The 17,242-nt window shown below is 41.5% G+C and overlaps 1 protein-coding gene across 10 annotated transcripts in view; it reads right to left on the bottom strand.

The window, feature by feature from the left end:
* Positions 1–17,242, bottom strand: part of PALLD (palladin, cytoskeletal associated protein) — a 210,439-nt gene that overhangs the window by 59,968 nt on the left and 133,229 nt on the right. The window contains exon 1 of one of the 10 annotated variants that reach the window (XM_083520212.1): positions 7,728–8,301. The exons of 8 other annotated variants lie outside the window; for them this stretch is intronic. The gene's annotated coding sequence lies outside the window, so the exon portion shown is untranslated. Of the gene's footprint in view, positions 1–7,727; positions 8,302–17,242 lie in introns of those variants that run through there. One more of the 10 variants, XM_083520211.1, reaches the window with a different exon arrangement.

The following is a 17,242-nucleotide window of genomic DNA, read 5'->3' as shown; positions in this document are numbered from 1 at the left end:
GCAAGCCCAACCTGTTCCTTCCTCCTCTGCTTGGTGACAGGCCAAAGATCTATGAATGAATGTATATTGAGAAAGTAATGTGAGAACTGTCTTTTCTAGTTTACCGTATTTCTTGCTCTTTAGAGACAGTCAAATATGCTTACATACCCGATGAGAGCAGAAAGTCTACTTTCAAGATTTAGAAAAAATGCCAATGGAGCCTGGTTTATTAGACTGAATGGGGGCACTATCTCAACAACCTCAGTCTGCCTGCAGATTTCCCTCACCTGTCTACCTTCATACAATCAGTGTGTGTGTGTGTGTGAGAAAGGGACCTTCTTTATCTTCTTTCTTCTGCTTAATCTCAGTTTTGCCCTTACAGAATTCTGCAGGGAAGAGGATGGGGACAAACCTAGAATTGGCTCCACCTGTCACTGGTGCTGGTTCCACCTACTGTTGCTCTCCTAATGGGCAACAGCTGCCACTACAAAAATGCCACTACTATTTTCCATTCGTGGCAATACCCTTCTAAGTTACTTCCAGATTGGACAAAGGAGCAGAGGTGATGCTCTTCAAGTTTGTAGACTAAACTAGAAGACTGAAACAGGATTCCAGATGATCTTGACAGAACAGAGAAGGAAATAAACTGTTTTTATGCCTTGCTATTTGCTGCCCTGGGCTCCTTTGGAAGGAAGGACAGGATAGGGGGAAAGGCAATGCAAAGCAGCGCTGGCAGGGCAGGGAGGCCAATGCAGTTGTAGGCTGCATCAACGAAACTGGAGTACCTACTTCATTAGAACTAATGGTACCACTCTGATTTGGCTACGGTGAGGCCTCATCTGGAGCGCTGTGTCCAGTTACACACTCAACTAGGCAAGTCACTCACTCTCAGTGTAACCTACCTCGCAGGGTTGTTGTGAAGATGAAATAGGGAGGGGGAGAAGGACTGTGTATGCCACCTTGGATAAAAGGTGGGACAGAAATACAATAGTATATGAATACCAAGAGTGCTAATCATAGTGAATTTCCTGCATCACCAGGGAAGTCGATTAGGTAACCTTAGATGTCTTTTCCAAATTCTATGAGAATTCAGACACATGCACCCTTAATGATGTTAAATTCTCGAGAATAATCTTTTGGAGAATATTCTCGATTAATGAGAATATTAGAGAATTTTCATTTAAAATAGGAGAATATTCATTTTAATGCATTGAGAATGATATAATTAGTTAATATACAGTGTTACCTCAGATTAAGAACAGCCCTATTTACAAACTATTCAGTTTATGAACGCCGCAGAACTGGAAGTAGTGTCCCAGTTTGCGAACTTTACCTTGGTCTAAGAACAGAAGCCGAATGGTGGAAGGGCACCGGTGGCGGGAGGCCTCAAAAGGGAAAGCGCACCTCAGTTTAAGAATGGTTTTGGCTTAAGAATGGACTTCCGGAATGGATTAAGTTCGTAAACTGAGGTACCACTGTACATGTTTATTCATGGGTAAAATTGTTCAGATGGCAACTTGTTCACATGCTGTTACACATAATTGTATAGGCCTAGGTACTTTAAGTTTATAAAGCATTAAAGCAGGGAAGGATAAAACAGATAGGTCACTATTTCCTGAACACAATGCCCATCACACTCAGAAAAGTGTTGCATTTAAATTTGGAGCATCTGTCTTCCCTGTGTTTATGTGTTAAACAACAACAGGGAAGTAAGTACAGTTTGAGCTGTAGAACTTACAGTGGTGTGTTTGGCAATTCCAATATGCTCGCAGTGCAGACTGATTTGGTATGCTAGTGGTTTACTAAAGTCACTCAAATTCAGCCCTGCAGGCAAGCCCTATGTTAAAAGACCATCAATTAGACATTTCCAAGAAATGGCATTTAATACTGAAGTGCCAGTAATCAAAACAATACTCTTAAATACCCTCCACATTGGTATGACTTCCCAGAACACATATTTCATAAAAGAAAGGAATTTCTTTTTAAACACAGCAGTGATTTCCCATAATAAATTGGTTTCCTCAATAAATTGGTTCCCTTTTCCTATTTGGAACCCATGTCAGACTCATTCCCTGATCACATGTTTCCTTAATAGCCCATCAGTTACTGCACAGTTTTCAACACACAGTGAAGGAAAGGCCATGAGTGCAAACACACACACACACACACGAGAGAGAGAGAGAGAGAGAGAGAGAGAGAGAGAGATACTGGTGTTTTCTGGCATCTTAGACTTGTGTAGGTGGTAGAACTACAGACAGATTAATACCCACATTCCAAAGAGTGTGCCCAATTTTAAAGACAATGCCAGCCCCAGGCCAAGTAGCTTTTATACAATCAACTGCATTGCATTCAAAAGGGTTCTCTGACCTGGTACACAATGAAGTCACCAATAGGAAAGAGTGTTCAATTATGGGCAAAACTCCCTAATCAAATTTGCTTCACCAAAACTGCTATTTGCCTTAAAGGGCAGAAGATATAGGTGCATATATGTTTTGTCCTATGAGACAAATAATAGCGTTGGGTCAGGGAGTGACTTAAAAACAGCAAGACTCTCTCTCTCTCTCTCTCTCTCTCTCTCCCTCTGTGTGTGTGTGTGTGTGTGTGTGAGAGAGAGAGAGAGCGCTCTTAATTGGAAGAACATTCTATGCTATGCAATACAGTTACACTAAATGTGTTGGTAAATGGGTAAAGTGAGAGAGATGGCTAACCTCATCTGCTAGCACAACAGCTAACATAAATCATCATGCAGCTTCAATTAGTACTGCCAAACACCCCTCCCCTCAAAAACCCCCACCTTTTGAGAGATCTGTCACATCTAGTTAGGCTCTTGAAAGTGTGTCTCTCCCCCCCCCCCCCGCAATCAGAGGGAAAAATGTCCCAAAACAAGGGTACGAGTAAGGTTCCAGGTGCAGTCTTTAGCATCAGAAGTTAGAAACCTAGCATGGAAACATGCAGAGAGCTCTTGCTTGCCAAACAAACAGAAAATATACTTGGCTTAGAGGTAAAGAGGTAAATCTCTTGGAGGAAGCACACATGAACTACCAAAAGTTATACGTCCACCTTATCTAGAAATATGAAAGAAAGTTCCCAGAATTGCATCACACACAAAAAACGGTGGTGGGGGTTTGAGAATATGAAGAGGGTGGGATTATACTGATGGGTAAGGGACTCTGTTCTCAGTGTTAGGACCCAAGTTAAACAAAGAACCTGTACCTGGGACATAGATGAGAGTGAGAGCACAACTAGACCAGACACTGATGTCATCATGGGCAGTTTTAGCGCCTATCCTCAGCTAGGGCCCAAAGCCTGTCTTTCATGTGTGTTTCTGGAGGCCCAAAATCAAAACACATGTACTAACTCTAGCAATTGATTTGTTCTAATTGAACCACTGAGCCTCTTGGGCTTGCCGGTCAGAAGGTCAGAAGTTCGAATCCCTGTGACGGGGTGAGCTCCCGTTGCTTGGTCCCAGCTCCTGCCAACCTAGCATTTCGAAAGCACACCAAAAAAAGTGCAAGTAGATAAAGAGGTACCGCTCTGGTGGGAAGGTAAATAGTGTTTCTGTGTGCTGCTCTGGTTTTGGTGTTCCATTGCGCCAGAAGCGCCTTAGTCATGCTGGCCACATGACCCGGAAAAACTGTCTGCAGACAAACGCTGGCTCCCTCGGCCTGTAAAGCGAAATGAGCGCCGCAACCCCAGAGTCGTCCATAACTGGACTTAACCGTCAGGGGTCCTTTACCTTTTTTAATTGAAGTGCTGATCTGGTAGCCTTATTCAAAGGCTAATTGTAATTTAGAGACTTAGGTGTATCTACAGGACAATCTTAGAAAGGTTTATATCAGTTTAACAACAAAACTTATCTCTCATGAGCTATTTTGTGACATGATGGGCATATGTGGTGCTGTAAATGACAGGCCTGCTACTCTGTACAGCAGTGTGTGCATCCACATGATTCCTGCATGGCCTGCTTCACTGCAAGTGCATTTCCCAGCTTGAAGCCTGACGGAAGCCTGTGCATGGGCTTTTGTTTGCACTGGACAGGCACACTAAATTTGGCAACCATCTGTGCAATTCAAACTTAAATGTAAAGCATTTTTCACATGCAGGGTTCTGTATGTCCAATACAACCGTCTTTCTCTTCAGAGAAGGCAAATACCTCAAAAAGGGAGTTAAGCTATGTAAAGTTCAAATGCCTCTGAACACTATATGAATAATGCAACAGATGAAGATTCAGTAATCTTAGCTGTAAAATGAAACTAGTTAGATGTTTCTTTGGTAGCAATCCAATGTAAGACTTAGTAAATCTTTGATGTCCCTTTGTTTAATCGTAGGACAAATAATGGATGGAGTTTGAAACTGTACAGCCCATTTCCCATGAATGTTGCCTGCTGAAAGGCTGAACTGAAAAGCAGGTACTTGTCACTGGGTGCAGTGCAGGTACAACTGATATCCATTTTGCACAATTCACTTCTGATGTACCAGTCTGTCAGTGGACGTGCAAGTACAGTAGAATCTCAGTTTTCAAACATAATCCGTTCCAGAAGACCATTCGATTTCCAAAACGTTTGAAAACTGAGGACTGTTGGCAAAGTCTATGGTGAAAATTGAGAAATGTGCCTTGGAATTCGTTCAACTTCCGAGGCATGTTTGAAAACGGAAGCATTCACTTCCTGGTTTTCGGCGTTCAGCATCCGAAACTTTCGGCAGCTGAGACGTTCAAAAACCGAGGTTCCACTATACATCTTTAAGGTACAGTCATTTAAAAACAAAAATGAGCAAATATTTGTTATTGTTCTGCTTATCCTATTCAGCTTTCTACAGTCTACAAGACACTTCCCAAAATGTGCATACTGTATTTTTCCATGTATAAGATAACCCCTATTTTTTTGAGCCTAAAATTAAGAAATAAATATTTTAATCATTCCGTGTATAAGACAACCCCCAATTTTAAACTTTAAAAAATTGGGGGAAAATAAAGTCTTATATATGGAAAAATACAGTACATTTATTAATTCCATAAATGATCTAGAATACTCAATACTTTTCAAGATCACCCAGCCCCATATGTTTGAGACTTTCCTCTGAGCCTTTGCTCTGCATGGCTTCACTATCTGGGTGGCAATGCAGGACAAGGTCTTGCTCTACTGGGGCAGTAATAATAATATTGTAGTCCTCTCCATAAAGGTAGTCTATAAACATAAGACTCCAAACATCCAAACTTTCCGATCAGACATCTGAATGGCATACTCATCACTGGGTAGGGGATTTCCCATACAGCTTTCACTTTTCCAGTTGCTGCTGGTGCTACTTTCTGCACACACTTTAGATGTAATACGCATTTTTATGTGGTTGCACTTTTAGATTTTCCAACACCACAATGAACAAGCTATCCATCAAACCATTCAGCATATTGGCTGCTGAAATGTATAATCTTGTGATAAATATGCCAATTCAATAATTGAGTGTTGCATTTACTAAAATCTCTAAATCAAACTTCACTGGTAGATGCAAGTCTGCATAGACCTTCAGTTTCCATCTGTAATGATTTTAGAACTAGCCATTTATTTTGCATTAGCAAACCAAACTGAAAGTTTTATTTCTTGATTTAAATAAAAGCAACAGCCGCAAGATAATATTTCATGTTCGTTTCCACAGCAGTGGCTACCAATATTTCCTGTTTCTCGCAGAAACTTTCTGGCAACCAGGTCATATGGCACTGCAATGCATTTCTAGGTGGATTAGATCCAGGCTAAATTAGCTATGCTTTAGTCATGGGCTAATTTAAGATCCCATTATTCCAATGGAACGAAAGTGTGGCTAGGCTGCAATCCTATACAAACATGGGAGACTAAGTTCAAGAGAACTCAAAAGGGCTTACTTCTGAGTAGACATGTATAGGACTGTACCATTGCATTGGAATGCAACTCAATGTACATTTGTTTTAATGGTCTCTTCATCTAACAACAATTCTCATAATAATCGAAGTATTGATAAGTCACTGGACTAAATTAAATTATCTCTTGTCTTTCATACTAAGCCAACTCCAGCCAGTAAAAAAAACATACCCCTGAGTTATAAAAACTTACATGCAATCACACATAAAGGGGACACTTTCTTAGTCATTCCGTGCTTAGGGTCAATTGCCAATGACTCAGTAAACCTTTTAGGCAAGTTTCTTGAGGTCAAGAGATTTGCCAAAAGATAAAGGTTTCCTTATGAAGTACATTACAGACACTATCAGTTACTCGTCCTACTCATTTCATGGTTAGCATCTGTCTAGTTAATCACAGGCTCTTTCATCTGCCCAGAGGCCATCAGGGAAGACCAAACGCCAGTAAGCCACACAGCGCAATTCTCCTCCCCATCTCCCCGTCCATAAATCATGCAGCAATGTGTGTGCGTGTGTACGTGTGCTCTTAAGCATTCTTTGTTAGATGATAGTACTGCAATCATTCCCATAATGTCCATAAGAGAGACCCCCCCCCCACTCAATACTACAGTTTAATTTGCTTCTTAGTTTAAACCACACCATGGTCTAAGCTAGCACTACACAAAGAATATTTGTTGCTTCATCCATGCGCCTTCTAAATTAAAACACAGACATCCCCATTCCTATTTTTAGAGTGCAGTTTTTCATATTACTTCATCTAATACAGATATAAACGTTCCCAAACCACTGGTTTCTTTTTGAAAACCAATGTATCTCTTTGCTTTCCAAGTTTCTGTAAACACATCATTATATTTTAAAAAGGAGGGTGGGTGGGGGAGTCAAGTTTTACTTTTCCCAGCATTCTTCTTAATTAGGTGCCCGCTGCCAGGAAACTTTCATGTACTTTGTGTCCAGTTTGACCATTTAAACAAATGTCTACAGCAGTCAGCAAGATGGACAGACAGAAAGGAAGAAGGAACCCACAGGGGCAGTTGCTCTGCAATTTACAAAGCTATTGTAAGAGTACCACCACCACCAATTTCTCTCAACTCTCAGTTTGAGAGATCTGACAAAAACAAACCAACAGCATGAGTACACAAGTCGACACTGCCAAAAGGATCCTTTCGTAAGTTTGCCAATGACCTGTTGCACTTTGAGAAAAAGCATGAGAAAAATAGCCTTGAGGTTATGGGCCACTTACTTGACAAAACACTTCTGTAATATTTGTTAAATCAGGGGATGGTTTGGAAGATTGGCCTCAATTCAAAACTGCACATATCCCTTTTTGTGTTTTGGGTTTTACTATCCTCACTGAAACTTTTAAACTTGTTTATGCTGGAAAGTATGCTTACCCTGACCTTTTCTGCTTTCCCCAGTGGTATTTTTGCTTTAAAATGAAAAGAATAATCTTCCTTAAAAGTGCAAAAGGAAAAAGAAAAAGTTGCATCCCCCGCCCCCCAAAAACACCCTGCCTATGTGTGAGAAATCACACATGCACCTAGACTGAAACAGCTGCTGCCACACTGGCATCCCAGCTGGACTTGAAAAAACTAAAGTGATGCCAAAGACTGCAAATAAAGCAGGGCTGCCAAAGCATGTCTCCAATTACAGAAAGATTAACTAATACAGGAAGATACACAGAAAGAAGTGGTCCAGAGTAGAGCCCAGTGCAACTAGCTAACATATATGATCACGTTACACGATTCTATGTACGTAACTGCATTAAATCAGCCATCCTACAGCTTCCCTGTTCAGCATATTTACTTACCTGATACACAAAAGGCAGGCACAGAACTGCTACACAGAAACCCTCTCATCTTACCTTTCCTGCGTCTAGTTCACACCAGTGTGGAACGTCTCTCCATGAAGCGGTAAGGCAGACCAGCTGCAGCAGTAAAACCAGCACTTTGGGAACTGAAGTGGAGTTGAGCAGGTACTCAATGATATATACAGATTAGTCAGAGGAGAGAACACCAACTTCATGACTCAGTGATTCTTCACTAAGGCTTGCTAGCTCTTGCAGTTTCACAATAAGAGTCCCTCCAAGGTCCCGGGAATCCAAGCAGTCAGTTGCTAAAAAGCAATGTTTGAAAGCGGGGGCGGAAAAGGGAGAATACTGTCATGGTCTTTCATTTCTTCTGGGCTCCTCTTCCTTCGCCACAGTCTGCTAAAGCTCTCTCAGGGTCGCCTTAGAGGAAGGCAGGATTTTGGAATGTTTTAAACGTCTCCATGAGGGGCTCCTGTCCAGATAGTAGCAGGCTGCTTTAGCAATAGTCTCTTTTCCACGGTGCCTTTGTGTCTGTTTCCATTACAAATTACAGAGAAATCTCTAATAAATCAAGCATGAGAAAGAAACAGCCTGGGTTTTGTGGTGTTAGTGCGTTTTAAAATGGCAGTGTCTGAAAGAGTTTTGCCACAGGTTCTTACAGCGGCACGGGATGGAGATTATATTTTCTTAGGTGTCACAATACTTTTTTTCCCCCAAGAGGAGAGAGTGGCAGGAAGGAAATGTATGGCATAAGTTTAATGAATGGGGAATTACTGCTTTGCTTTCCAGAGAAATACTGTGTTGCCTTTTTTGCCCCTGTACACTAACTTAGAGGGTGGTTGTTGTCCCCCCCCCCAATATTAAGTAGTTTATAAAGGTAAAGGTAAAGGTAAAGGTAAAGATACCCCTGCCTGTATGGGCCAGTCTTGTCAGACTCTAGGGTTGTGCGCTCATCTCACTCTAGAGGCCAGGAGCCAGCGCCATCCGCAGACACTTCCGGGTCACGTGGCCAGTGTGACATCGCTGCTCTGGCGAGCCGGCACCAGAGCAGCACATGGAACGCCATTTACATTCCTGCTATAAAGCGGTACCTATTTATCTACTTGCACTTTAAGGGTGCTTTCGAACTGCTAGGTGGGCAGGAGCTGGGACCGAAAGGCAGGAGCTCATCCCGCCGCGGGGATTCGAACCGCCGACCATACGATCGACAAGTCCTAGGCACTGTGGTTTTACCCACAGTGCCACCCGCATCCCTTAAGTAGTTTATAAATGCTTTTAAATAAATAAATAGTGCTGCAGTTAAGCCATTATTAAATAAGATCTATGCATATTTGCTACGAAGCCAGTCACAGTGTACACTACGGGACTCTCACAAAGAAGAGGCCAAAGGTAGATCTCAATCTACTGACAGATCTCTGGATGCTTTGGAAGGCAGATCTCTGGATGCTTTGGAATAGATTTATGATTTATTTATTTATTTTTTAAAGCATCAGCAGTAACAAAAGGATGACCCAACTTTCCCTTTCAGCTCGGGAGAAAAGTGGGTTTTTGTAAGAATGGATTCTAAGCTCATTTCTAGTAATGAAAACAAATTATTGGGCTGTAATAAAATGTGTCAGAATTTAAATGTGGCTCACCCCCCCCCCCGACTACTGTTTTTCTCATTGTCCCTGTTGGAGGATCTCAAGGGTCTGTTGAAAAGCAAAAACAAAGTAGATTCACCGGCCTGTATTATGCCCATCCCAGTGTTAGAGAACGCTATGAATGATTTTCCTATGTTCATGCATCCGTCACCAAAATAACTTACCCTAAAAGCAGCCTCACTAAAGTATATGCAGCCAAACCCAACCTGGTGCCCTCCAGATGTCTAGAACTACAACTTCCATCTGCATTGAAGTCCCACCCTCTTTATTGGCTTAACCTTAACAATCTAAAGCTACTCAAAATAGTTAAAGTACTTCTGAAAGACACCAAGACTAAACCTTTGGTAAGTGTCCAGAAGAGAAAAATTCAGAGTAGAGGGATAACCAAAAAAAGCAAGTTCTCTGAACCTTGCAGGTGTACAGCAAGAGGATGCTTTGGGTTGTTCTTGAGATTATCACAAACACGTTAGAGAAAAGGTCACAGCTTTAATGGGAAACATGCAAAAGGTCCCGGATTCAATCCCAGGCACTGCCAGATTGGCTGTTGACATCCGTCTGTCTTGGGAAACAATGGAGGAGTGTGCCTTTGGGGGTGAAGTCAAACTGTTGGGAGTTGTAGCGCCTGCTGTGGCTGTAGAGACCGATACAGGAGAGACATGCTTTGCTGCAGCCGGGACAGATGAAGGTGTCTGGCTGGGCCGCTGCAGATGTACCAGGCATTTCTTCTTCCCATCACTCTTCCCAGTGGTCATTCTTCCTCTGGTCACTGCTGTGGATACACAACCTGTCTGTCTGTCTGTCTGTCTGTCTGTCTGTCTGTCTGTCTCCAAGCCCTGCTGTCGTCTGCAAGGGATTCCCACATGGAGGGTTGATGTTGCCAGCCTTCATGTCATGTTTGCAGACATCTTTGTAACACAGAGTTGGTCTGCCAATGGGCTTAGTGTCTGAAGCCAGATCCCAGTAGAGCACGTCCTTTGGTATCCTGACATCTTCCATTCCGTTCCATTCTCAGTTAGGGTTGAGAATACCCTGGAGAACCACCAACAGTCAGACTGTACTGATGAGCTACATGGACCATTTGTCTGACTTGCAGTGCTTCCCCACCCAGGGGGTACTCAAGTACCAACACCTCCTTTTTTTGTTACTGTTAAAAAGTATGGCACTTACTGTAACCATAGTGAGTACCGGCACCTATTTTTCTAGGGGGAAAAGCACTGCTGACTTGATATAAACTCCTCAGTTATGTTGGACCCATAACATTAAGGGTTTTGTAGATTCAAAGGTGCCCCTAAGGTACAGGAAGCGCTCAGGGTCAGCCTGCCCATGAGCTGCGGTGAGGCAGTCACCTCAGGCAGCAGATTGGGGGACAGTTGTGAGGGGTGGCAGATACGGGTCCCTGGAATCACATCACACCACTTGCCACCTCTTCCTCCTTTGCCTGCTCTTCTCTGGCTTCCTTTTGGTGGCGGTGGTGGAGTAAGGTTCGGTGGGGGGATTCAGTTTTGTCAATGCAGCTTCATCGGGTAGTGACATCTTTTTGTTTTGCTTCAAACACCAGAACTTCGTGGGCTGGCCCTGAAGTGTTGACGCATGGTCAAATGATGCCAGTTTGCACAAATCTAGTCCCCCAATATTATCAGCTGTCTGCTGAAACCCAGCATCTGCAGAAACCGCACAGGAAACATTCTAGTGATATATAGCGATGAGCCATAACCACAGATATCTTTCTGTAAAGAGCACAGAAGAACACAGAAGATGTCCTGTCCAGGGCCTGAAGCAGTATCGTAAAAGCATCGCAGTCAATAACACTAAATGATGTTTCGTCATCAGTCTCTGGAAAGAGATTGGCCAGGAAAAAGACAATCTAACTTGCTCCTGTGGCTTAACAGCTTGATATGTCAAACTCGGCAGATGAAGGTTTGCATAGCATGGAGATAAACAATATCACCTGACAATATCTGCACATCAAGCTGCTGCTAAAGGAACAGCCAAAGGTGTTCACAAAAAAACTGGTGATCTTTCTCTAGAAGCAGCAATACTTTTTCATTCATTGGTCTCTGGCAGAGCACTGTCAGCTGAAATGAAAATTTCAGTCCCAGTAAAGAAAGGTGGCAACATCCAAGTTATACCTGAAGCGTTACAGCAGCTACCTTTTCAACCTCCTTCCCTAAAAAGAGATCAGAAGCTACCTGTAACTGACTGCTCAGAGACTGAATGTACTGTAAGTATACTTTTAAAAAAGCAGTTAAATGTTATCTTAAAAGGGGCAACAACAGCATGATACAGAACATTCTAATCCAAAATTGTACAGTTCACAATTCATGTTTGCTGTATATCCTGGAATAAAGATATAAAAAGTATTTTCATCATTTGTTTCGGAGTAAATAGACACTGATTGTAGGTATTACAAAAGACAGAAATGAAAATTCCTTCGCAATATCAGAAGGGCATTGCTGCTTGCATCACATTACAAAATCCATTAAACCACGCAGTTTCTGACGCAGTGTGCCTTCTTCAACAAAGGTCAATTGGATTATAGAGCACAATTTAGTTGGGCTCAGCTGGTTTCCTGGCACCATGGATACCAATGTGATGCCATAGTTACAACCTGGTTAAATTCAATTCCAAGTGTCAACTATTTGCCATCATCAATTGGTTTTAAACTATGTGATGTTATGTGAGATAACATCACTGATCCTAAGGGTGTAAATACACCTGGGTTTTTTATTGCCTTTATTATTCTCAGGCTAGTTTTATGATGCGCTCTGTTCTTTTATTTCCAAACTGATTATACATAATAAAACTGAAACTCTCCAATAAAGTCATTGGCTTTACCAGCTTCAGAGCAAGTCATGATATTAAACCAACTTCAAAATGTGGCTTGTTCTGAACCTGGCAACCAGTTTTGCATTGCAGACAAAACTGGAAATGATTTAATTAGAGCAGGAATAAAGAACCTTCGATCAGCCAGATGTTGTTGTTGTACAACCCCAGCCAAAACAGGACCAAAGCTCATGGGAAATGGAATCAAACAACATCTGGAGGACCACAGGTTCCCCATCCCTAAATTAGAGGTTTCCTGGTTTGGTTGCTTATGCTGTGAAAGTCAATATATGATAATCAGAACTGCACCACCCTATTTTTAAGATTTCAATTGAGTTTTGTTATTTGCATCCCAGAGCAGATTTACTTGATCCACGTCTCCTTCGGCAGTATGGAATCAGACCCACTCTAGAATACGAATCTCACCCAATTTTCATTTTATTTAATTGGAAATAAATCCAAATTTTATTAAAAGACACACAAAAAATCTTGTGTCATGCTAAAAACATTACAGCTAAAGTAGTTTACAAAAATATTGCTACCAGAAACATTCTTTGTAGCTTTAGCTAGAGTCTTGGAAAGGCATTTATATATTATAGAAATAATCTTGGAAAGCTGCTCCATCATTCACCTTTCCAAAGTGATACAATTATCTATAGTAGAGGGGTGCAAAGCTACTTTTGAAATTGAAAATGATTCCGGAATCTAGAGATGTGAATAGTCCACATAACAGATGAAGCGATGTTCTAGCTAAAAATAATAATTGCATTCACTTTGGCATTATTCATAATTGCTAAAATAGTCATGTAGCTGTCCTTTCAAGTAGTCCTCACAATGCAACCCAGGAAGAAGTTATTTACAGCTGTAGAAAGTGTGTTTCAAGTGGTAGAAAGTCATTTTTTATGCTTTACAATTGTCACCTTGTAGATTATAGCCAGACACAGTGTTGTCAACCTATATTTTCTGACTGCTTGTGGGGGAAAAATGTGATGGGTTGCAAACTTGATTACAAATAGTACAAGAGTGATAAAACTAGGGCTGCTACTTTAATTATGTTATAGCCGTGAAGATGAGGAATACTGGCTATACTAATACGGTTTTTAAAAAGAATTTGTCATCCACACTGTGGAATGATTTCCTTGTGGAAATCAGGTGAGCTCTGACTGTGGGACTTTTCCACTGATGACTGAAAGCTTATCTGCTTATCTGCTTACCTAGGAATTCCCCTGACTGGTTCTCGGCATTCCTGGTTACTGAGATTGGTATTTTAACTTTATTGAGGTAGTTTTATTGTGGTATTTGTTGTTGTTGTTTTGTTGGTGAATCACCTCAGTATTTCTTTTCAAAACGAAAGGAGATGTAGAAGATTTTAGCAAACTAAAAAATAAAAGAGAGCCACAAGAAGGTAAAATATTATTTCAGGAACACCTCAAAGCTATGAGCCTAAGTGGACAGTTGATCCCAGTGATGGACATTCCTATTCTGACTGGCCTCTTATTTCCTTGTTTTGATCTCACAGTTCTGCTTTTACAGAAAAGGAATGAAGGGGGTGAAGGTCAAAAATAACGTGGCAATGAAGATTCTTTAAAGAAGTTCACTCAAGGAGTTATGCATTGTTTGTTTGTTTGTTTGTTTGTTCCAAGAACCATACTGGAAGTATTTGCCATCGTATATTAAGTACAAGGGCACAGAAAGTTTCTGAAAGCTGACATTCTGAACTACCTAAAAAGCTAGGGCTTTCATGGTAGGTCCATCAGGTACCAGTTACCTACTCTAGATTTAATGTACACCTGGTTTTATTATCATTATTAATTAGTATTATTTATAATTTTATATCACCATCAGTGTGCCTGACACTTTAAAAGTTCTTGTGTTGAGAGGGTTACAATCTATGGGCCTTTCCTCACTTACCATTTAGTTGGTGTTTTAAAGAGTGAATTTAGCCCATATCTCACTATTATTACAGAATGGCTGTGGGGGTTTTCCTTTCCACACTAATGGTGGATGGTTTCTGAATGGAGACAAGTTCCAAGCCTGCAGTCACACTCCTATTGCACCCTTGTGTTCCTCCAGGCAGACAACGTTTGAATTATGAGCATCTGCATGAGGACAGCTCTTTCAGAGCATTTTTTTGGGGGGGGGGGTTATTTAATTCCTAGTATTTCGTGGGAGAATAGGAGATCAGAAGAGGAACTGTGTGTTTGCCTGAGCTATGGCCAACTCGGTTACTGTGATGACATTTTGTCTGTAGATAACAATCACTAGGATGGGCAGTACTTTGACACAGTGCCATTACCTTTGTCTGCCACATCTCTGCTCTGAAATGTGCTTGCAAACTGACAGCCAGGATCAGTCAGGGGGAAGTGGCATAAAACAGATGTCTCACAAACCACACCCACCCTGCACACAGAAACCAGGATGATGCTTCTACACAAGCCACACAAATTAAAACACTGAGGATCCGTACTGTATCTTTCACAGAAGTCGGATTTATTTATTTTTTTGCAATATAAGAGAAAGTACATTTTTGAGTATATTGTTCCTGAGTACTAGCTGAATGATTCTGACATCATGTGGCAATATGCCAACAACAACAACAGAAAGAAACAGCAACTATTCTGCTATAAATGGTAAGTATGGAAAGGCCCTAAAAGTTTCTATACTGAGGAAGCAAGAGAGCAAGAGGAGGGAAATGGAGGTAGGGGAAAACAGGGAAAGAAAATGAAACTGTTTCAAGTTGTTTATCCAAAGCTGCAGCAAGTGGGGAAGGAGCATAGCTGTCAACGTTTCCCTTTTCTTGCGAGGAATCCTGTTCGGAATAAGGGAATTTCCCTTTAGAAAAGGGAAATGTTGACAGCTATGGGAAGGAGGAGGTTGAGCCAAACACTTCCCAGAAAATAATAGGCTTTGAGAAGCGATTTAAAAGTAATAAAAGATCTTCATGCAGGTGTTCTGAGTGACACACTTTTTCTGCAACTGCCTCCAGACCGCACCCATTTCCCTTGCAAAAAAACATTGCTTAAATAATTGCACATTCTTTTAACAATGCAATTAAAAGTATGCATAACAAATAATCATGGAGATACCATGGCAGATCAATAGAGTCTAGAGATGGGACCTACCTGCCAGTATATATAATAGGTAGTAGGTGAAAAAGGAATAACATAGCCCAACCCTAAACCAGGCTCTACTGATCTCTCTTCTTTTCCTTTATTACTTCCATACATAACCAGGTCCAGCATAACTTTAAAGAAGGAGCCTACAATAAGTCACAGTTGTTGAAAGCATGAGACACAAAAGAAACCAGAAGTTGCTGACTTTTTTCTGACTTATCCTTTCCCCCTTGAATTTAGCAATATATTCCAGCAGCAGTGTGCATGCTAATGTGCATGCTAATCACTTTTCAACTGTAGTATTTTCTGGATTTATAGCTATTTACCACCTTTCAAAAATGGCAACGGAAGGTGGTTTTTTTTTGCATTTTTGTTGCTTGGTTTTGAATGCCTTATAAAGTTTACAGGGCATAGTGTGCCAGGCTGCCGACCAACCAAAAGAAAGAACAGCTGAGCCAGATCACACTTCCGCCACACAGCTTTAGAGCAGAGTTTCCAGAAATGTAGGGGGCAAGCCCCTCCCCACTCCCTGGTTCTCCTTTGCCATTTCTATTAGCTGGGCACCTGGTCAGTATTTGTGCAGAGCCTCAACACAGGAAACGTTGCTGAATTACTTCCTGTCCCACTCCCACTCCATCCTACATAGGGAAAGGGATAAGATGGCTTTTTGGAAAGGGTATAGTCCCCCCCCCCCCCGAGAGAATAGTCTTTAGAACTGCAATGTTGGGAATCTCCGATTATTATTATTTAAATAATTACCCATTGCCATCTTTCATATTTGCTATAACATCTAAGCACAATGAAAATGGGCCCAGGCAGTTGTTGACATAGCCCTCATCCTATTGCAAAACAGAGGAGGGCCACAGTTTTCAGAATACTACAAGCATTTTCAATATTAAAAATAGACTAAAAATAAATAAATCACAGAACTGCAAGCTGTCAACTGATTTGATTAAACATTTTCAACCTAACTGATATCTCGGAGGAGGGAGCATGTACGATCGCCCTTCAGTTTTCAAGGGAAGAGTTGCCCATTATTGTTTCTTTCAAAGAAAAGCTCTACTAAGACGTGGTGCAAAAGTTCTGAGTTTGTCAGAGTTGCTGACAGTGGATTTAACAGGGATAAAGATGGATGGGTTTCCTACACTTTGCTACACAAGAACGTATTCCCTCTCTCCCAGCTTTTCCAAAAACCTTAACATGCTTGTATTGTGAAATACCAGGGCTCCAACTTCCTTATTTGGTTGCTGGAACTGTTCTTTGTCTTGTTCAAACATTCTGGGGAAGCGAGCTGCCTGCCTCCCCTCCATCCATACGGCCTCCAGTCCTCCCCCCCTTTCATACATACTGTCTGGCTTCAAGCAGGTCACTCTGACTCAGCCTCCTTTGTAGCTCGCAAACCAATCCCACAGCAGTTATGCCCATTTATGGAGTCCCTTTCCTTTTGGAAATCAGCCGGGGCAACAGGGAGTTTTCAGCTGTTTGGAAAGTTTTGCTCCACTGCAGACACTGAAGTGAGCACAAAGCATGCGTTTTTCTTGTTACACAGTTTTGTTGCTCTGATCAAAAAATGTGTGAGAGAGACAGAGTTTGGGGGAAACAGCCTAAACACATTCCCACAAACTTTTTGCTTTTAATCTCTTGTTGCAGTTTATGCATGCTATTTTACAACATATTAACAGTACCGACCAGAGGAGCAAGTTCCTCCAAGTTCCATTAGAGTTAAAGTGCATTTAGGACAGCAGCCTTCCTCTTTAATAGATACTTCTATTCTGTGCCTTTAAGATCCCTTTTTGTGCCGCAGTTTCAATATGCTATAAAACTGAAATAAGAGAAAGATGAATTGGGGTGGGGGCTGAGCTTCCGACGTAAACAGTGTAAGGCCTTTAAAAATATTTCTCAGTGGAACTAAATTGAAGGAAGCATCTTAAAGAACAGTGGTACCTCTAGTTACGAACTTAATTCATTCCGGAGGTCCGTTCTTAACCTG

This window comes from Podarcis liolepis (genome assembly GCF_965112155.1).
Source record: "Podarcis liolepis genome assembly, chromosome: 9".
Lineage (NCBI taxonomy): Eukaryota > Metazoa > Chordata > Lepidosauria > Squamata > Lacertidae > Podarcis > Podarcis liolepis.
This window is presented reverse-complemented; position numbering and strand designations above follow the sequence as displayed.